Here is a 21,212-nt window from a genome sequence, read left to right as displayed (position 1 = left end):
GTTGAATTTGGATCTTCTTCATGGCAAAGGAGTTTTAACCTGGAATTTCATTCATTAAAGGTGAAAAGTGGCTTATGTCAAAAATGAGCGTTTCAGAGCGAGAGGAGGCTGTTTTTGCACTGTACAGTCGCCTATAAGGCTGAAAAGTGGCTTATGTGAAAAATGAGCGTTTCAGAGCGAGAGCAGCCTGTTTTTGCACTAAGCTGCATTTCACTGAAAAAAGGTCTTTCAAACAGGTTTACTAGCCTGAACTTGTTGAATTTGGATCTTCTTCATGGCAAAGGAGTTTTTACCTGGAATTTAATTCATTAAGGCTGAAAAGTGGGTTATGTCAAAAATGAGCGTTTCAGAGCGATAGGAGGCTGTTTTAGCACTGTACAGTCTCCTAAGGCTGAAAAGTAGCTTATGTGAAAAATGAGCGTTTCAGAGCGAGAGCAGCCTGTTTTTGCACTAAGCTGCATTTCACTGAAAAAAGGTCTTTCAAACAGGTTTACTAGCCTGAACTGGTTGAATTTGGATCTTCTTCATGGCAAAGGAGTTTTTACCTGGAATTTCATTCATTAAAGGTGAAAAGTGGCTTATGTCAAAAATGAGCGTTTCAGAGCGATTGGAGGCTGTTTTAGCGCTGAAAAGTGGCTTATGTGAAAAATGAGCGTTTCAGAGCGATAGGAGGCTGTTTTAGCACTGTACAGTCGCCTAAGGCTGAAAAGTGGCTTATGTGAAAAATGAGCGTTTCAGAGCGAGAGGAGGCTGTTTTTGCACTGTACAGTCGCCTATGAGGCTGAAAAGTGGCTTATGTGAAAAATGAGCGTTTCAGAGCGAGAGCAGCCTGTTTTTGCACTAAGCTGCATTTCACTGAAAAAAGGTCTTTCAAACAGGTTTACTAGCCTGAACTTGTTGAATTTGGATCTTCTTCATTGCAAAGGAGTTTTTACCTGGAATTTAATTCATTAAGGCTGAAAAGTGGGTTATGTCAAAAATGAGCGTTTCAGAGCGATAGGAGGCTGTTTTAGCACTGTACAGTCTCCTAAGGCTGAAAAGTAGCTTATGTGAAAAATGAGCGTTTCAGAGCGAGAGCAGCCTGTTTTTGCACTAAGCTGCATTTCACTGAAAAAAGGTCTTTCAAACAGGTTTACTAGCCTGAACTGGTTGAATTTGGATCTTCTTCATGGCAAAGGAGTTTTTACCTGGAATTTCATTCATTAAAGGTGAAAAGTGGCTTATGTCAAAAATGAGCGTTTCAGAGCGATTGGAGGCTGTTTTAGCGCTGAAAAGTGGCTTATGTGAAAAATGAGCGTTTCAGAGCGAGAGCAGCCTGTTTTTGCACTAAGCTGCATTTCACTGAAAAAAGGTCTTTCAAACAGGTTTACTAGCCTGAACTGGTTGAATTTGGATCTTCTTCATGGCAAAGGAGTTTTTACCTGGAATTTCATTCATTAAAGGTGAAAAGTGGCTTATGTCAAAAATGAGCGTTTCAGAGCGATTGGAGGCTGTTTTAGCGCTGAAAAGTGGGTTATGTCAAAAATGAGCGTTTCAGAGCGATAGGAGGCTGTTTTAGCACTGTACAGTCGCCTAAGGCTGAAAAGTGGCTTATGTGAAAAATGAGCGTTTCAGAGCGAGAGGAGGCTGTTTTTGCACTGTACAGTCGCCTATAAGGCTGAAAAGTGGCTTATGTGAAAAATGAGCGTTTCAGAGCGAGAGCAGCCTGTTTTGGCACTAAGCTGCATTTCACTGAAAAAAGGTCTTTCAAACAGGTTTACTAGCCTGAACTGGTTGAATTTGGATCTTCTTCACGGCAAAGGAGTTTTTACCTGGAATTTCATTCATTAAGGGTGAAAAGTGGCTTATGTCAAAAATGAGCGTTTCAGAGCGATAGGAGGCTGTTTTAGCACTGCACAGTCGCCTAAGGCTGAAAAGTGGCTTATGTGAAAAATGAGCTTTTCAGAGCGAGAGCAGCCTGTTTTTGCACTAAGCTGCATTTCAATGAAAAAAGGTCTTTCAAACAGGTTTACTAGCCTGAACTTGTTGAATTTGGATCTTCTTCATGGCAAAGGAGTTTTTACCTGGAATTTAATTCATTAAGGCTGAAAAGTGGGTTATGTCAAAAATGAGCGTTTCAGAGCGATAGGAGGCTGTTTTAGCACTGTACAGTCGCCTAAGGCTGAAAAGTGGCTTATGTGAAAAATGAGCGTTTCAGAGCGAGAGGAGGCTGTTTTTGCACTGTACAGTCGCCTATAAGGCTGAAAAGTGGCTTATGTGAAAATTGAGCGTCTCAGAGCGAGAGCAGCCTGTTTTTGCACTAAGCTGCATTTCACTGAAAAAAGGTCTTTCAAACAGGTTTACTAGCCTGAACTGGTTGAATTTGGATCTTCTTCATGGCAAAGGAGTTTTTACCTGGAATTTCATTCATTAAAGGTGAAAAGTGGCTTATGTCAAAAATGAGCGTTTCAGAGCGATTGGAGGCTGTTTTAGCGCTGAAAAGTGGCTTATGTGAAAAATGAGCGTTTCAGAGCGAGAGCAGCCTGTTTTTGCACTAAGCTGCATTTCACTGAAAAAAGGTCTTTCAAACAGGTTTACTAGCCTGAACTGGTTGAATTTGGATCTTCTTCACGGCAAAGGAGTTTTTACCTGGAATTTCATTCATTAAGGGTGAAAAGTGGCTTATGTCAAAAATGAGCGTTTCAGAGCGATAGGAGGCTGTTTTAGCACTGCACAGTCGCCTAAGGCTGAAAAGTGGCTTATGTGAAAAATGAGCTTTTCAGAGCGAGAGCAGCCTGTTTTTGCACTAAGCTGCATTTCAATGAAAAAAGGTCTTTCAAACAGGTTTACTAGCCTGAACTTGTTGAATTTGGATCTTCTTCATGGCAAAGGAGTTTTTACCTGGAATTTAATTCATTAAGGCTGAAAAGTGGGTTATGTCAAAAATGAGCGTTTCAGAGCGATAGGAGGCTGTTTTAGCACTGTACAGTCGCCTAAGGCTGAAAAGTGGCTTATGTGAAAAATGAGCGTTTCAGAGCGAGAGGAGGCTGTTTTTGCACTGTACAGTCGCCTATAAGGCTGAAAAGTGGCTTATGTGAAAATTGAGCGTCTCAGAGCGAGAGCAGCCTGTTTTTGCACTAAGCTGCATTTCACTGAAAAAAGGTCTTTCAAACAGGTTTACTAGCCTGAACTGGTTGAATTTGGATCTTCTTCATGGCAAAGGAGTTTTTACCTGGAATTTCATTCATTAAAGGTGAAAAGTGGCTTATGTCAAAAATGAGCGTTTCAGAGCGATTGGAGGCTGTTTTAGCGCTGAAAAGTGGCTTATGTGAAAAATGAGCGTTTCAGAGCGAGAGCAGCCTGTTTTTGCACTAAGCTGCATTTCACTGAAAAAAGGTCTTTCAAACAGGTTTACTAGCCTGAACTGGTTGAATTTGGATCTTCTTCATGGCAAAGGAGTTTTTACCTGGAATTTCATTCATTAAAGGTGAAAAGTGGCTTATGTCAAAAATGAGCGTTTCAGAGCGATTGGAGGCTGTTTTAGCACTGTACAGTCGCCTAAGGCTGAAAAGTGGCTTATGTGAAAAATGAGCGTTTCAGAGCGAGAGGAGGCTGTTTTTGCACTGTACAGTCGCCTATAAGGCTGAAAAGTGGCTTATGTGAAAAATGAGCGTTTCAGAGCGAGAGCAGCCTGTTTTTGCACTAAGCTGCATTTCACTGAAAAAAGGTCTTTCAAACAGGTTTACTAGCCTGAACTGGTTGAATTTGGATCTTCTTCATGGCAAAGGAGTTTTAACCTGGAATTTCATTCATTAAAGGTGAAAAGTGGCTTATGTGAAAAATGAGCGTTTCAGAGCGAGAGCAGCCTGTTTTTGCACTAAGCTGCATTTCACTGAAAAAAGGTCTTTCAAACAGGTTTACTAGCCTGAACTGGTTGAATTTGGATCTTCTTCATGGCAAAGGAGTTTTTACCTGGAATTTCATTCATTAAAGGTGAAAAGTGGCTTATGTCAAAAATGAGCGTTTCAGAGCGATTGGAGGCTGTTTTAGCGCTGAAAAGTGGCTTATGTGAAAAATGAGCGTTTCAGAGCGAGAGCAGCCTGTTTTTGCACTGTACAGTCGCCTAAGGCTGAAAAGTGGCTTATGTGAAAAATGAGCGTTTCAGAGCGAGAGCAGCCTGTTTTTGCACTAAGCTGCATTTCACTGAAAAAAGGTCTTTCAAACAGGTTTACTAGCCTGAACTGGTTGAATTTGGATCTTCTTCACGGCAAAGGAGTTTTTACCTGGAATTTCATTCATTAAGGGTGAAAAGTGGCTTATGTCAAAAATGAGCGTTTCAGAGCGATAGGAGGCTGTTTTAGCACTGCACAGTCGCCTAAGGCTGAAAAGTGGCTTATGTGAAAAATGAGCTTTTCAGAGCGAGAGCAGCCTGTTTTTGCACTAAGCTGCATTTCAATGAAAAAAGGTCTTTCAAACAGGTTTACTAGCCTGAACTTGTTGAATTTGGATCTTCTTCATGGCAAAGGAGTTTTTACCTGGAATTTAATTCATTAAGGCTGATAAGTGGGTTATGTCAAAAATGAGCGTTTCAGAGCGATAGGAGGCTGTTTTAGCACTGTACAGTCGCCTAAGGCTGAAAAGTGGCTTATGTGAAAAATGAGCGTTTCAGAGCGAGAGGAGGCTGTTTTTGCACTGTACAGTCGCCTATAAGGCTGAAAAGTGGCTTATGTGAAAATTGAGCGTCTCAGAGCGAGAGCAGCCTGTTTTTGCACTAAGCTGCATTTCACTGAAAAAAGGTCTTTCAAACAGGTTTACTAGCCTGAACTTGTTGAATTTGGATCTTCTTCATGGCAAAGGAGTTTTTACCTGGAATTTAATTCATCAAGGCTGAAAAGTGGGTTATGTCAAAAATGAGCGTTTCAGAGCGATAGGAGGCTGTTTTAGCACTGTACAGTCTCCTAAGGCTGAAAAGTGGCTTATGTGAAAAATGAGCGTTTCAGAGCGAGAGCAGCCTGTTTTTGCACTAAGCTGCATTTCACTGAAAAAAGGTCTTTCAAACAGGTTTACTAGCCTGAACTGGTTGAATTTGGATCTTCTTCATGGCAAAGGAGTTTTTACCTGGAATTTCATTCATTAAAGGTGAAAAGTGGCTTATGTCAAAAATGAGCGTTTCAGAGCGATTGGAGGCTGTTTTAGCGCTGAAAAGTGGCTTATGTGAAAAATGAGCGTTTCAGAGCGAGAGCAGCCTGTTTTTGCACTAAGCTGCATTTCACTGAAAAAAGGTCTTTCAAACAGGTTTACTAGCCTGAACTGGTTGAATTTGGATCTTCTTCATGGCAAAGGAGTTTTTACCTGGAATTTCATTCATTAAAGGTGAAAAGTGGCTTATGTCAAAAATGAGCGTTTCAGAGCGATTGGAGGCTGTTTTAGCACTGTACAGTCGCCTAAGGCTGAAAAGTGGCTTATGTGAAAAATGAGCGTTTCAGAGCGAGAGGAGGCTGTTTTTGCACTGTACAGTCGCCTATAAGGCTGAAAAGTGGCTTATGTGAAAAATGAGCGTTTCAGAGCGCGAGCAGCCTGTTTTTGCACTAAGCTGCATTTCACTGAAAAAAGGTCTTTCAAACAGGTTTACTAGCCTGAACTGGTTGAATTTGGATCTTCTTCATGGCAAAGGAGTTTTAACCTGGAATTTCATTCATTAAAGGTGAAAAGTGGCTTATGTCAAAAATGAGCGTTTCAGAGCGAGAGGAGGCTGTTTTTGCACTGTACAGTCGCCTATAAGGCTGAAAAGTGGCTTATGTGAAAAATGAGCGTTTCAGAGCGAGAGCAGCCTGTTTTTGCACTAAGCTGCATTTCACTGAAAAAAGGTCTTTCAAACAGGTTTACTAGCCTGAACTTGTTGAATTTGGATCTTCTTCATGTCAAAGGAGTTTTTACCTGGAATTTAATTCATTAAGGCTGAAAAGTGGGTTATGTCAAAAATGAGCGTTTCAGAGCGATAGGAGGCTGTTTTAGCACTGTACAGTCTCCTAAGGCTGAAAAGTAGCTTATGTGAAAAATGAGCGTTTCAGAGCGAGAGCAGCCTGTTTTTGCACTAAGCTGCATTTCACTGAAAAAAGGTCTTTCAAACAGGTTTACTAGCCTGAACTGGTTGAATTTGGATCTTCTTCATGGCAAAGGAGTTTTTACCTGGAATTTCATTCATTAAAGGTGAAAAGTGGCTTATGTCAAAAATGAGCGTTTCAGAGCGATTGGAGGCTGTTTTAGCGCTGAAAAGTGGCTTATGTGAAAAATGAGCGTTTCAGAGCGAGAGCAGCCTGTTTTTGCACTAAGCTGCATTTCACTGAAAAAAGGTCTTTCAAACAGGTTTACTAGCCTGAACTGGTTGAATTTGGATCTTCTTCATGGCAAAGGAGTTTTAACCTGGAATTTCATTCATTAAAGGTGAAAAGTGGCTAATGTCAAAAATGAGCGTTTCAGAGCGATTGGAGGCTGTTTTAGCACTGTACAGTCGCCTAAGGCTGAAAAGTGGCTTATGTCAAAAATGAGCGTTTCAGAGCGAGAGCAGCCTGTTTTTGCACTAAGCTGCATTTCACTGAAAAAAGGTCTTTCAAACAGGTTTACTAGCCTGAACTTGTTGAATTTGGATCTTCTTCATGGCAAAGGAGTTTTTACCTGGAATTTAATTCATTAAGGCTGAAAAGTGGGTTATGTCAAAAATGAGCGTTTCAGAGCGATAGGAGGCTGTTTTAGCACTGTACAGTCGCCTAAGGCTGAAAAGTGGCTTATGTGAAAAATGAGCGTTTCAGAGCGAGAGCAGCCTGTTTTTGCACTAAGCTGCATTTCACTGAAAAAAGGTCTTTCAAACAGGTTTACTAGCCTGAACTGGTTGAATTTGGATCTTCTTCATGGCAAAGGAGTTTTAACCTGGAATTTCATTCATTAAAGGTGAAAAGTGGCTTATGTCAAAAATGAGCGTTTCAGAGCGATTGGAGGCTGTTTTAGCACTGTACAGTCGCCTAAGGCTGAAAAGTGGCTTATGTGAAAAATGAGCGTTTCAGAGCGAGAGGAGGCTGTTTTTGCACTGTACAGTCGCCTATAAGGCTGAAAAGTGGCTTATGTGAAAAATGAGCGTTTCAGAGCGAGAGCAGCCTGTTTTTGCACTAAGCTGCATTTCACTGAAAAAAGGTCTTTCAAACAGGTTTACTAGCCTGAACTGGTTGAATTTGGATCTTCTTCATGGCAAAGGAGTTTTAACCTGGAATTTCATTCATTAAAGGTGAAAAGTGGCTTATGTCAAAAATGAGCGTTTCAGAGCGAGAGGAGGCTGTTTTTGCACTGTACAGTCGCCTATAAGGCTGAAAAGTGGCTTATGTGAAAAATGAGCGTTTCAGAGCGAGAGCAGCCTGTTTTTGCACTAAGCTGCATTTCACTGAAAAAAGGTCTTTCAAACAGGTTTACTAGCCTGAACTTGTTGAATTTGGATCTTCTTCATGGCAAAGGAGTTTTTACCTGGAATTTAATTCATTAAGGCTGAAAAGTGGGTTATGTCAAAAATGAGCGTTTCAGAGCGATAGGAGGCTGTTTTAGCACTGTACAGTCTCCTAAGGCTGAAAAGTAGCTTATGTGAAAAATGAGCGTTTCAGAGCGAGAGCAGCCTGTTTTTGCACTGAGCTGCAGTTCACTGAAAAAAGGTCTTTCAAACAGGTTTACTAGCCTGAACTGGTTGAATTTGGATCTTCTTCATGGCAAAGGAGTTTTTACCTGGAATTTCATTCATTAAAGGTGAAAAGTGGCTTATGTCAAAAATGAGCGTTTCAGAGCGATTGGAGGCTGTTTTAGCGCTGAAAAGTGGCTTATGTGAAAAATGAGCGTTTCAGAGCGAGAGCAGCCTGTTTTTGCACTAAGCTGCATTTCACTGAAAAAAGGTCTTTCAAACAGGTTTACTAGCCTGAACTGGTTGAATTTGGATCTTCTTCATGGCAAAGGAGTTTTAACCTGGAATTTCATTCATTAAAGGTGAAAAGTGGCTTATGTCAAAAATGAGCGTTTCAGAGCGATTGGAGGCTGTTTTAGCACTGTACAGTCGCCTAAGGCTGAAAAGTGGCTTATGTCAAAAATGAGCGTTTCAGAGCGAGAGCAGCCTGTTTTTGCACTAAGCTGCATTTCACTGAAAAAAGGTCTTTCAAACAGGTTTACTAGCCTGAACTTGTTGAATTTGGATCTTCTTCATGGCAAAGGAGTTTTTACCTGGAATTTAATTCATTAAGGCTGAAAAGTGGGTTATGTCAAAAATGAGCGTTTCAGAGCGATAGGAGGCTGTTTTAGCACTGTACAGTCGCCTAAGGCTGAAAAGTGGCTTATGTGAAAAATGAGCGTTTCAGAGCGAGAGCAGCCTGTTTTTGCACTAAGCTGCATTTCACTGAAAAAAGGTCTTTCAAACAGGTTTACTAGCCTGAACTTGTTGAATTTGGATCTTCTTCATGGCAAAGGAGTTTTTACCTGGAATTTAATTCATTAAGGCTGAAAAGTGGGTTATGTCAAAAATGAGCGTTTCAGAGCGATAGGAGGCTGTTTTAGCACTGTACAGTCGCCTAAGGCTGAAAAGTGGCTTATGTGAAAAATGAGCGTTTCAGAGCGAGAGGAGGCTGTTTTTGCACTGTACAGTCGCCTATGAGGCTGAAAAGTGGCTTATGTGAAAAATGAGCGTTTCAGAGCGAGAGCAGCCTGTTTTTGCACTAAGCTGCATTTCACTGAAAAAAGGTCTTTCAAACAGGTTTACTAGCCTGAACTTGTTGAATTTGGATCTTCTTCATTGCAAAGGAGTTTTTACCTGGAATTTAATTCATTAAGGCTGAAAAGTGGGTTATGTCAAAAATGAGCGTTTCAGAGCGATAGGAGGCTGTTTTAGCACTGTACAGTCTCCTAAGGCTGAAAAGTAGCTTATGTGAAAAATGAGCGTTTCAGAGCGAGAGCAGCCTGTTTTTGCACTAAGCTGCATTTCACTGAAAAAAGGTCTTTCAAACAGGTTTACTAGCCTGAACTGGTTGAATTTGGATCTTCTTCATGGCAAAGGAGTTTTTACCTGGAATTTCATTCATTAAAGGTGAAAAGTGGCTTATGTCAAAAATGAGCGTTTCAGAGCGATTGGAGGCTGTTTTAGCGCTGAAAAGTGGCTTATGTGAAAAATGAGCTTTTCAGAGCGAGAGCAGCCTGTTTTTGCACTAAGCTGCATTTCAATGAAAAAAGGTCTTTCAAACAGGTTTACTAGCCTGAACTTGTTGAATTTGGATCTTCTTCATGGCAAAGGAGTTTTTACCTGGAATTTAATTCATTAAGGCTGAAAAGTGGGTTATGTCAAAAATGAGCGTTTCAGAGCGATAGGAGGCTGTTTTAGCACTGTACAGTCGCCTAAGGCTGAAAAGTGGCTTATGTGAAAAATGAGCGTTTCAGAGCGAGAGGAGGCTGTTTTTGCACTGTACAGTCGCCTATAAGGCTGAAAAGTGGCTTATGTGAAAATTGAGCGTCTCAGAGCGAGAGCAGCCTGTTTTTGCACTAAGCTGCATTTCACTGAAAAAAGGTCTTTCAAACAGGTTTACTAGCCTGAACTTGTTGAATTTGGATCTTCTTCATGGCAAAGGAGTTTTTACCTGGAATTTAATTCATCAAGGCTGAAAAGTGGGTTATGTCAAAAATGAGCGTTTCAGAGCGATAGGAGGCTGTTTTAGCACTGTACAGTCTCCTAAGGCTGAAAAGTGGCTTATGTGAAAAATGAGCGTTTCAGAGCGCGAGCAGCCTGTTTTTGCACTAAGCTGCATTTCACTGAAAAAAGGTCTTTCAAACAGGTTTACTAGCCTGAACTGGTTGAATTTGGATCTTCTTCATGGCAAAGGAGTTTTTACCTGGAATTTCATTCATTAAAGGTGAAAAGTGGCTTATGTCAAAAATGAGCGTTTCAGAGCGATTGGAGGCTGTTTTAGCGCTGAAAAGTGGCTTATGTGAAAAATGAGCGTTTCAGAGCGAGAGCAGCCTGTTTTAGCACTGTACAGTCGCCTAAGGCTGAAAAGTGGCTTATGTGAAAAATGAGCGTTTCAGAGCGAGAGGAGGCTGTTTTTGCACTGTACAGTCGCCTATAAGGCTGAAAAGTGGCTTATGTGAAAAATGAGCGTTTCAGAGCGAGAGCAGCCTGTTTTTGCACTAAGCTGCATTTCACTGAAAAAAGGTCTTTCAAACAGGTTTACTAGCCTGAACTTGTTGAATTTGGATCTTCTTCATGGCAAAGGAGTTTTTACCTGGAATTTAATTCATTAAGGCTGAAAAGTGGGTTATGTCAAAAATGAGCGTTTCAGAGCGATAGGAGGCTGTTTTAGCACTGTACAGTCGCCTAAGGCTGAAAAGTGGCTTATGTGAAAAATGAGCGTTTCAGAGCGAGAGCAGCCTGTTTTTGCACTAAGCTGCATTTCACTGAAAAAAGGTCTTTCAAACAGGTTTACTAGCCTGAACTTGTTGAATTTGGATCTTCTTCATGGCAAAGGAGTTTTTACCTGGAATTTAATTCATTAAGGCTGAAAAGTGGGTTATGTCAAAAATGAGCGTTTCAGAGCGATAGGAGGCTGTTTTAGCACTGTACAGTCGCCTAAGGCTGAAAAGTGGCTTATGTGAAAAATGAGCGTTTCAGAGCGAGAGGAGGCTGTTTTTGCACTGTACAGTCGCCTATGAGGCTGAAAAGTGGCTTATGTGAAAAATGAGCGTTTCAGAGCGAGAGCAGCCTGTTTTTGCACTAAGCTGCATTTCACTGAAAAAAGGTCTTTCAAACAGGTTTACTAGCCTGAACTTGTTGAATTTGGATCTTCTTCATTGCAAAGGAGTTTTTACCTGGAATTTAATTCATTAAGGCTGAAAAGTGGGTTATGTCAAAAATGAGCGTTTCAGAGCGATAGGAGGCTGTTTTAGCACTGTACAGTCGCCTAAGGCTGAAAAGTGGCTTATGTGAAAAATGAGCGTTTCAGAGCGAGAGGAGGCTGTTTTTGCACTGTACAGTCGCCTATGAGGCTGAAAAGTGGCTTATGTGAAAAATGAGCGTTTCAGAGCGAGAGCAGCCTGTTTTTGCACTAAGCTGCATTTCACTGAAAAAAGGTCTTTCAAACAGGTTTACTAGCCTGAACTGGTTGAATTTGGATCTTCTTCATGGCAAAGGAGTTTTAACCTGGAATTTCATTCATTAAAGGTGAAAAGTGGCTTATGTCAAAAATGAGCGTTTCAGAGCGATTGGAGGCTGTTTTAGCACTGTACAGTCGCCTAAGGCTGAAAAGTGGCTTATGTGAAAAATGAGCGTTTCAGAGCGAGAGGAGGCTGTTTTTGCACTGTACAGTCGCCTATAAGGCTGAAAAGTGGCTTATGTGAAAAATGAGCGTTTCAGAGCGAGAGCAGCCTGTTTTTGCACTAAGCTGCATTTCACTGAAAAAAGGTCTTTCAAACAGGTTTACTAGCCTGAACTGGTTGAATTTGGATCTTCTTCATGGCAAAGGAGTTTTTACCTGGAATTTCATTCATTAAAGGTGAAAAGTGGCTTATGTCAAAAATGAGCGTTTCAGAGCGAGAGGAGGCTGTTTTTGCACTGTACAGTCGCCTATAAGGCTGAAAAGTGGCTTATGTGAAAAATGAGCGTTTCAGAGCGAGAGCAGCCTGTTTTTGCACTAAGCTGCATTTCACTGAAAAAAGGTCTTTCAAACAGGTTTACTAGCCTGAACTTGTTGAATTTGGATCTTCTTCATGGCAAAGGAGTTTTTACCTGGAATTTAATTCATTAAGGCTGAAAAGTGGGTTATGTCAAAAATGAGCGTTTCAGAGCGATAGGAGGCTGTTTTAGCACTGTACAGTCTCCTAAGGCTGAAAAGTAGCTTATGTGAAAAATGAGCGTTTCAGAGCGAGAGCAGCCTGTTTTTGCACTGAGCTGCATTTCACTGAAAAAAGGTCTTTCAAACAGGTTTACTAGCCTGAACTGGTTGAATTTGGATCTTCTTCATGGCAAAGGAGTTTTTACCTGGAATTTCATTCATTAAAGGTGAAAAGTGGCTTATGTCAAAAATGAGCGTTTCAGAGCGATTGGAGGCTGTTTTAGCGCTGAAAAGTGGCTTATGTGAAAAATGAGCGTTTCAGAGCGAGAGCAGCCTGTTTTTGCACTAAGCTGCATTTCACTGAAAAAAGGTCTTTCAAACAGGTTTACTAGCCTGAACTGGTTGAATTTGGATCTTCTTCATGGCAAAGGAGTTTTAACCTGGAATTTCATTCATTAAAGGTGAAAAGTGGCTTATGTCAAAAATGAGCGTTTCAGAGCGATTGGAGGCTGTTTTAGCACTGTACAGTCGCCTAAGGCTGAAAAGTGGCTTATGTCAAAAATGAGCGTTTCAGAGCGAGAGCAGCCTGTTTTTGCACTAAGCTGCATTTCACTGAAAAAAGGTCTTTCAAACAGGTTTACTAGCCTGAACTTGTTGAATTTGGATCTTCTTCATGGCAAAGGAGTTTTTACCTGGAATTTAATTCATTAAGGCTGAAAAGTGGGTTATGTCAAAAATGAGCGTTTCAGAGCGATAGGAGGCTGTTTTAGCACTGTACAGTCGCCTAAGGCTGAAAAGTGGCTTATGTGAAAAATGAGCGTTTCAGAGCGAGAGCAGCCTGTTTTTGCACTAAGCTGCATTTCACTGAAAAAAGGTCTTTCAAACAGGTTTACTAGCCTGAACTTGTTGAATTTGGATCTTCTTCATGGCAAAGGAGTTTTTACCTGGAATTTAATTCATTAAGGCTGAAAAGTGGGTTATGTCAAAAATGAGCGTTTCAGAGCGATAGGAGGCTGTTTTAGCACTGTACAGTCGCCTAAGGCTGAAAAGTGGCTTATGTGAAAAATGAGCGTTTCAGAGCGAGAGGAGGCTGTTTTTGCACTGTACAGTCGCCTATGAGGCTGAAAAGTGGCTTATGTGAAAAATGAGCGTTTCAGAGCGAGAGCAGCCTGTTTTTGCACTAAGCTGCATTTCACTGAAAAAAGGTCTTTCAAACAGGTTTACTAGCCTGAACTTGTTGAATTTGGATCTTCTTCATTGCAAAGGAGTTTTTACCTGGAATTTAATTCATTAAGGCTGAAAAGTGGGTTATGTCAAAAATGAGCGTTTCAGAGCGATACACTGAAAAAAGTGAAACCACTGTGTCATTCCTTTAAAGTGTATTTTTAAATTGGTCTAATGAAAAATTGTGCGTTCATGTTTAAACCTGATAATTTCAGTTTGCTTCAAAGCAAATGTCACTACCTGTGGACAAAATTAAAAAAAACACTTCTACTCAAATGGTATTTTCACTTCAAACCAAACGTTTTCCTGTCACGTGACCATTTGACGTCACGTCAGACCGCTCTTTTCGACGTTGAAGTCCGCCATTGTTGTTTCCTCGCATCAAGTGCGGACGGCAAGAGTGGACTGTCTGTCCTGTGTGGAAAACTCGTTAAAACAAGGTAAGAATTCAAAACTGTGCTGTTTTAGTGCAACACGCGCTTTCCGTGTACATTTATGGTCAGTGGCAGAGTGAACAACTGACATTATCTTAAAGACTGGCTTTGAATTTTGTGCACTACGCACATGCTAGCTAAACGAGGTCGGTTGCAGAAACATTAGCAACAACTACGTAGTTCTCGTTGCCTGTGTTTAACAAGTGCGAAGTTAATGTTGTTAATATTATTGTGAAGTCGCGTTATGAAAGAATAAGCGTAAATTATTGTGATAAGGCTTGAATGAGGACAACTAGAAATGGGAGCCACTTTTTTTTTTCTCAGGTGGGCTGCAGTCAGGTCCACACTTCGCAGACACACGTAGTGCTGTATCTGCAGCCGAGTGAGAGGCGAAGACCGTGAAACTCCAGTCCGCGGTGTAGGGTAAGTTGTGATAATACTTGAATATGGTAAACTAGAAAAGGGAGTGGGTCTACCCGGCCACGTTTAGCAAGTATGCTACAGGATGGAAGGAAAAAAAAAAAAAGAAAAAAAAATCACGAAAATCACCCTCAATGTCGAAATGTTTTGTCAAACGCCACAAGCGATAAATCTAGGGACTTTAACTGGTGTCCTTGGAGACTTTTGTGGTGTTTGGAGACACTGACTTTAAAGCAGGTATTGCTCTGCAGCAGCTACATCACCAGACAGATTTCAGTGCAGTGCCCCAGAATTGATCTGCAGTGCCCCAGTAAAGATTTGACCAGTAAAAAAATTAACTTCAGAGTTTTAAGTCTACATAGCATAGGCTACGGAATGAGCACATAGCTACTTAATATAATTGCTACTCTATTCACTCCACATACACAATGTGCACATGGCTACTTAATATGGTAATTTATTCACGTGTAGCGACTTCTGAGTCAGAGAGAGAGAGAGAGAGAGAGAGAGGCACGCTGTGAAGCAGCTGCATGAGGTACTAACGTTAGCCGACAACAACTTGCTAAATATATTATTTTGATTTCGATTTGACTAAAACAGTATTACTCCTGATGGATATCAGAAAGTTATTCGCTCAGCAGGGATAAAGCAGCAAGGAGGAATGAGAGAGGTAAGTCCTAGCTAGCTAGGCAACATATCTGTGTCGATGCTAAGTTAGCTGACTGATTCCTTGTATCAAAACAACCGTATTAATTTGCTGTACAGATAATGACTTTTGTTAGATAAGGATGGGAAAACCAAAGTGGTGACAGCTGTCAGTCAGACCCTGGAGGGATTTCCAGTGAGTTTATGAAACAGTTGTAACTGTGGCATAATGTTGGTTCTGGTCAGCTGGTTCTGGTCAGGACCTCAGCATCAATGATAACTTTGAGTAAGCTTGTGTTAGTTGACAGATATGGCCTAGGGATACTATACAGTGGTTATCAAATGGTCTATCTTCAGGAAGACATTTTTTTTTTCTTAATCATCAAGTCGTGACCCAAATTTTTAATACATTCAAATTTATTTCACAGAAAAATAGCGCAGTAATATGGACTTGTCTTGTTAGTCGGTTTGCCTTTGGCTAAAATACTCTTGTTTTGTCACTAGAAAAATGGCTAAAGCTAAAGCATCTGGTTTTGTTGCCACATTGCCATAAATGGAAATGGAAATAATATCAAAGAACCCAGAGATGTAGGGGTACTTTATTTTTTGTTTTACTTTTGTAAATGTTCAAGATGATTACTTCAATTTGCAGATGATTTGCAGATCGACATATTTGTGTGAGGCAGGATTCTCAAAAATGACTGCACTCAAAACAAAATACTGCAAACGTGCACAAATCGAGGATGATTTGAGGCTATGTTTGTCACACATTGAGCCAAGAATTGAGGATTGCAGGCTCAGGTCTCACATAACACCCCCCCCCTGATTGTTTATGAATGGGACATATTTGAAGCCATGTTTTTCCCCCCAAAAAATAAAATAGTGTGCAGAGTAAATAAATTGTGACCCAGTATCAAAGGATCCACAGAAGAGGAAGGGTTTATAATTACATTCTCTCATCTGTCAGTATAATCCAGTATAGTACAATACCAGAATGCCTAAGGTCTAATAAATTGGAGTCTGTAGTGACAATCATGGACAATACTAACTGTCCCAACAAAAAACTAAATGTGAAATCTTCCATTTCTGTTACAGGTTTGCTCCTGAAAAGATTGCAGTTGGTAAGTCCGTAAATGAACAACTGTGGAAATTATTTTAATGGATGTTTAAGTGACATTAGTGTCATTGACATTTTTTTATTTGTTATATTTCCCTAATTGCAAACAGAAATAACTTCAGTTTCATCAGACAATAACAATAAAAAGGAAAACAATTTAATACAGCTTTAAATAATGTTAAAAAGGGAAGTAAAAATGTTTAAGTTAAAAGATTGATTGCAGCTATTGTGGCAAGAAATAAATCATAGTTTTTTGTGTCTCATACACTATGGCCATGCACTTATGCCAGCTGTTGAATTAGCTATAGTGGTGTCTGCAGATTTTCAGGATGGTGTGATTAATTCATAAGATTTACATTTCAATACTAGTTTTAAAATACTCTGAATTAATATAATGAAATGAATAACTACTAGCTTTTAGGGGTGCTGCTTTCCTTCTTAGGAAGTAACTTGATAAACAACTGCTTTGTTAGATTAAATGCAAATGAACCATCTACCATGTGGCATTTTACTAATTGCATTAAGTGTTAAATGGGTAAGGTGGGTCTTCTTTTTCTTTTCTAGTCTTCCAATGAATGTGGAAATGCAAAGACTGTGGCGCCTGTGTCTCACGAAGATCTGAGCTTCTTAAACATTACAAGCTTGAGCACAGACATTATGGACGCCACCACTCCTACCCATGCATCCATTTAAACTGCCCATGTACCTGCAAAACTTGGAAGGCACTTTTGACCCACTTGTCAAGATCTCATCAGCCATCATCACAAACTGAAACTGACTTGACCACATTTAAATGTCTCTTATGCCACATCAATGAACGTTCAACTTTAACAGACTATTTTCAACATATAGCTCAGCATCTGAAAAACAGTGAAACAGTTGATTGTGTGTTTAAGGGTTGTTCGTACAGAACAAATATTTATGGTTCATTTAGAACTCACAGAAGCAGAAATCATAAGAATTACACAGTAAATGACTTAAAGCCTGAAATACTTGTGAAACAGGGGTCAAGCGGAGGTCTTTCAGTCGAAATCCATGACAGTGTCCAGATTGATATTGAGCCCTCAGACGTAAATAGAGAGGACCTGGATGATTCAAGTTTTGATGTAAATGATTTGGCTACTTCAACCACGATTCCTGGCCTCCTTGGACAAGCACCACAGCAAGCTGATTGAGATCATCAGGAACAAGGGAGGAGCTGTCAGGGAGAAGACCCGGGATGTGCTTAAAGTTCTTGATCAGGTGTATACTTACTGTAATACTGCAAAACTCACCTTACATCACATAAATAGTAACATTGTAAATAGAAGCAATTGTGTTATTGTCTCATATTGTCATCACATTTGATTGTGGAGTTGGATTACATGTTGTAAGAAGCACAATGTGCATCTTGACGTTTGCGCAAATCCATTTGTTTGATTACTGGACAATTACTGTAAGTCTAAGTTCCCATTGATGCATTTTCATGTTTGCATCTTCAGTCAAGTTGCACAGTTCAACAGTATGAATTTTTATTGTTTATGTTTGCACTTACCTAGAGCCTTGATGTAAGCCTAAGGAGAGAGTGTCTGCTGAAGTGCCTCATCCCTTACCTTGGGGAAGATGTACAAAAACTCATCAAGGAGTTTCTGGTAAGAAGTTTTGCATTATTCTATTAAGCTTTAGACAATCCTAACTGAAGTATCAACAAATATTAGTCAAAAAGGTGAGTTATAAGGTCCAAAAGCGCCATCTGCTGGTCAGCAAACAAGTGCTCTCAAAGTGCACATCTGCTCCCAGTAACCCGTTACGCAAATACCGCCATTTTTGACATCGCGCAATGCATTGTGGGTATGCACCGATGCACTCTGGGATTGAAAGTGTCCAAACAACACTGCAGCACCGTGCTCCGCGGCTCTGACAGACGGGCCACGGCCGCAATGGACACAGAAGATAACTTTAGTAATATGACGGTTAGTCATAAATGTAAACGGAATAAAAATAAAACTAGTGAAACTAGTAAATCATCTTGGAGCTCGAGCGTTTATAAGAACCAGGCGCACATTTGCAACAGGCTACTTATTTTTGCACTGACCAGCACCCATTATGCACAGAACAAGGAGGTCACTGCAGGAACACTGGAACAAAACTACTTTTCCCCCCCGACATATCTACTAAGTATGGTACTTCTTTATTCACCTGACACTCAGAGTATCACAAGAACACCCTTCCAAAGGAAAATATCTATAATCACAGGCAGAAACTATGAGTAACTGTCCACTAAAACTTTGCTACAGATGAGAGAAAAAGTCTTTTGGTCTTCTGCTGTATGATTAAATCACTCCCTGCCACACAAAAGGGAGACAAACTTGTGTGCATACATACAGAGTAGCCTTTTATACAATAAATGTCTTGTCTTTTGTCAGGTTGGTGAGAAGGATGACGCCGAAAGAGAGCTCCAACAGTGCACAATGGCTGTGTTTGTCATCAGAGAGGAGGAGGATCCATTGCAGCCACCACGTGACGTAGGCATCATCATAGAAGGTGTGGAGGTGCTTAATGAACTGCCATCAGTTGCACATGGTTGTGCCCTCTTATTTGGCTTCATATATGCTCTAAACTTGAGCTATCCAGGTGAGCTCAAACACACTTTCGATGCACTGCAGAAAATATTCATGGAGATAGAGCCAAAGAAAATGACACGCAGAGTGTGCAGTCTCAGTGTCAAGCTCTAAATATGGGGTTGCTCAAAGAAAGACATTTGGATACAGGATGTTGATCTGTTTTAAGTGCTTGTGTTCAAATACATCCCAGGATAATGTTAGGGGTCCTTATAAATAAGAGAAAAAACAGCTTTGATTCAAAACAGGCTTTAATTTCTGGTATTCTCTGTTAACAGAATTCTTTCTGTTGTAGAAATATTGTGGCACTGATATTAACATTGAAATGTGAATGATGCTAAATTCAGAATGATCAGCAAGAGCACTAGTAATGGCTCCTTTTTTTTTTCTTGAACTGCCGTTGTTCATAATTGCATCCATAGCAACTGTGTGTATCCTTGGTTTATTTTTTTTGTGACTTCCTTGCATTTATAATGGTTCAAAAGAATGATATTCATACCTTTTTGTCAAAGGATAGCAAAGATTTTATTAGATAGACTGTTAAACTCTATCTCTGTTAAGTCTAAACTTAATGGCTGTTCCCTTTCATCTCAAGTTTTAAAGAAGAGTACAACCAGTTATACATGTTAAGATACGCATGTTAATTGATGTTTTACAAGTTTTGTTTTTTATGTGTAAAACGCATACTTTCCTGGCTGCTGATTGTGAGTTTGAGGTGATGCCTATTTCAAAGTCATCAAAAATAAATGGTCTTTTGAAGAGAATTTTCCTGTTTTTAAGTTTTCTCTTAAGTTAATCAGTGCAGTGAATTCTAGTCCTATATTATAGAGAATTACATTTTGTTTATGGTGATATATCAGTTTTTAAAAAGGCAAAAAACATCATTGTATATCTAAGTAAGTAATACTTTGGCTTGTGACTAAAGAAAATATATTGTTTATGGATAATTAAAAAAATACTTTGGACTGAATCAGACATTTAACTTGAGAAAAATTAAAAAAATTGCGTGTAACAGAATTACAGCAATTCAATTAGTTTTATCCAAAGTAAATTTAATAATTGGATGTAATGGTAAATATTAGGTTTTCCCAAATTAAAAAAATAAGTTGTAAAAGAGTAAAAAAAATAGTTTATGGTCTTGTAATGATTAATGTTTTTACTTTGATTGAAAGCAAATTTTTTGCTTTGTCTTAAAATACAAAATTAATTTACATTAAATCAAAATTTACGTGTTCAACCAAATCATAAATTTAATTTGTGAAAAACTAATAAATTTAGGTGTAACAAATTACAGTAATTTTTTTAAGTTGATCCAAAGTCTCACTTTTTTCAGTGTAGGAGGCTGTTTTAGCACTGTACAGTCTCCTAAGGCTGAAAAGTAGCTTATGTGAAAAATGAGCGTTTCAGAGCGAGAGCAGCCTGTTTTTGCACTAAGCTGCATTTCACTGAAAAAAGGTCTTTCAAACAGGTTTACTAGCCTGAACTGGTTGAATTTGGATCTTCTTCATGGCAAAGGAGTTTTTACCTGGAATTTCATTCATTAAAGGTGAAAAGTGGCTTATGTCAAAAATGAGCGTTTCAGAGCGATTGGAGGCTGTTTTAGCGCTGAAAAGTGGCTTATGTGAAAAATGAGCGTTTCAGAGCGATAGGAGGCTGTTTTAGCACTGTACAGTCGCCTAAGGCTGAAAAGTGGCTTATGTGAAAAATGAGCGTTTCAGAGCGAGAGCAGCCTGTTTTTGCACTAAGCTGCATTTCACTGAAAAAAGGTCTTTCAAACAGGTTTACTAGCCTGAACTTGTTGAATTTGGATCTTCTTCATGGCAAAGGAGTTTTTACCTGGAATTTAATTCATTAAGGCTGAAAAGTGGGTTATGTCAAAAATGAGCGTTTCAGAGCGATAGGAGGCTGTTTTAGCACTGTACAGTCGCCTAAGGCTGAAAAGTGGCTTATGTGAAAAATGAGCGTTTCAGAGCGAGAGGAGGCTGTTTTTGCACTGTACAGTCGCCTATGAGGCTGAAAAGTGGCTTATGTGAAAAATGAGCGTTTCAGAGCGAGAGCAGCCTGTTTTTGCACTAAGCTGCATTTCACTGAAAAAAGGTCTTTCAAACAGGTTTACTAGCCTGAACTTGTTGAATTTGGATCTTCTTCATTGCAAAGGAGTTTTTACCTGGAATTTAATTCATTAAGGCTGAAAAGTGGGTTATGTCAAAAATGAGCGTTTCAGAGCGATAGGAGGCTGTTTTAGCACTGTACAGTCTCCTAAGGCTGAAAAGTAGCTTATGTGAAAAATGAGCGTTTCAGAGCGAGAGCAGCCTGTTTTTGCACTAAGCTGCATTTCACTGAAAAAAGGTCTTTCAAACAGGTTTACTAGCCTGAACTGGTTGAATTTGGATCTTCTTCATGGCAAAGGAGTTTTTACCTGGAATTTCATTCATTAAAGGTGAAAAGTGGCTTATGTCAAAAATGAGCGTTTCAGAGCGATTGGAGGCTGTTTTAGCGCTGAAAAGTGGCTTATGTGAAAAATGAGCTTTTCAGAGCGAGAGCAGCCTGTTTTTGCACTAAGCTGCATTTCAATGAAAAAAGGTCTTTCAAACAGGTTTACTAGCCTGAACTTGTTGAATTTGGATCTTCTTCATGGCAAAGGAGTTTTTACCTGGAATTTAATTCATTAAGGCTGAAAAGTGGGTTATGTCAAAAATGAGCGTTTCAGAGCGATAGGAGGCTGTTTTAGCACTGTACAGTCGCCTAAGGCTGAAAAGTGGCTTATGTGAAAAATGAGCGTTTCAGAGCGAGAGGAGGCTGTTTTTGCACTGTACAGTCGCCTATAAGGCTGAAAAGTGGCTTATGTGAAAATTGAGCGTCTCAGAGCGAGAGCAGCCTGTTTTTGCACTAAGCTGCATTTCACTGAAAAAAGGTCTTTCAAACAGGTTTACTAGCCTGAACTTGTTGAATTTGG

The 21,212-nt window shown here is 39.9% G+C and overlaps 1 long non-coding RNA gene across 1 annotated transcript; it reads left to right on the top strand.

Moving 5' to 3' along the window:
- The first annotated feature begins 13,280 nt into the window (after positions 1 to 13,280).
- LOC311254101 lies at positions 13,281 to 19,020 on the top strand. The gene is made up of 6 exons (XR_014622197.1): positions 13,281 to 13,480; positions 13,799 to 13,897; positions 15,635 to 15,660; positions 16,221 to 16,898; positions 17,195 to 17,287; positions 18,062 to 19,020. It is a non-coding gene; the product is annotated as an uncharacterized lncRNA (long non-coding RNA).
- Positions 19,021 to 21,212: the final 2,192 nt, after the last annotated feature.

This window comes from Pagrus pagrus (genome assembly GCF_965226575.1).
Source record: "Pagrus pagrus genome assembly, contig: HAP1_SCAFFOLD_326, whole genome shotgun sequence".
NCBI lineage: Eukaryota > Metazoa > Chordata > Actinopteri > Spariformes > Sparidae > Pagrus > Pagrus pagrus.
The sequence above is the reverse complement of the archived record's forward strand: the minus strand, read 5'-3'. Positions and strand labels throughout refer to the sequence as shown.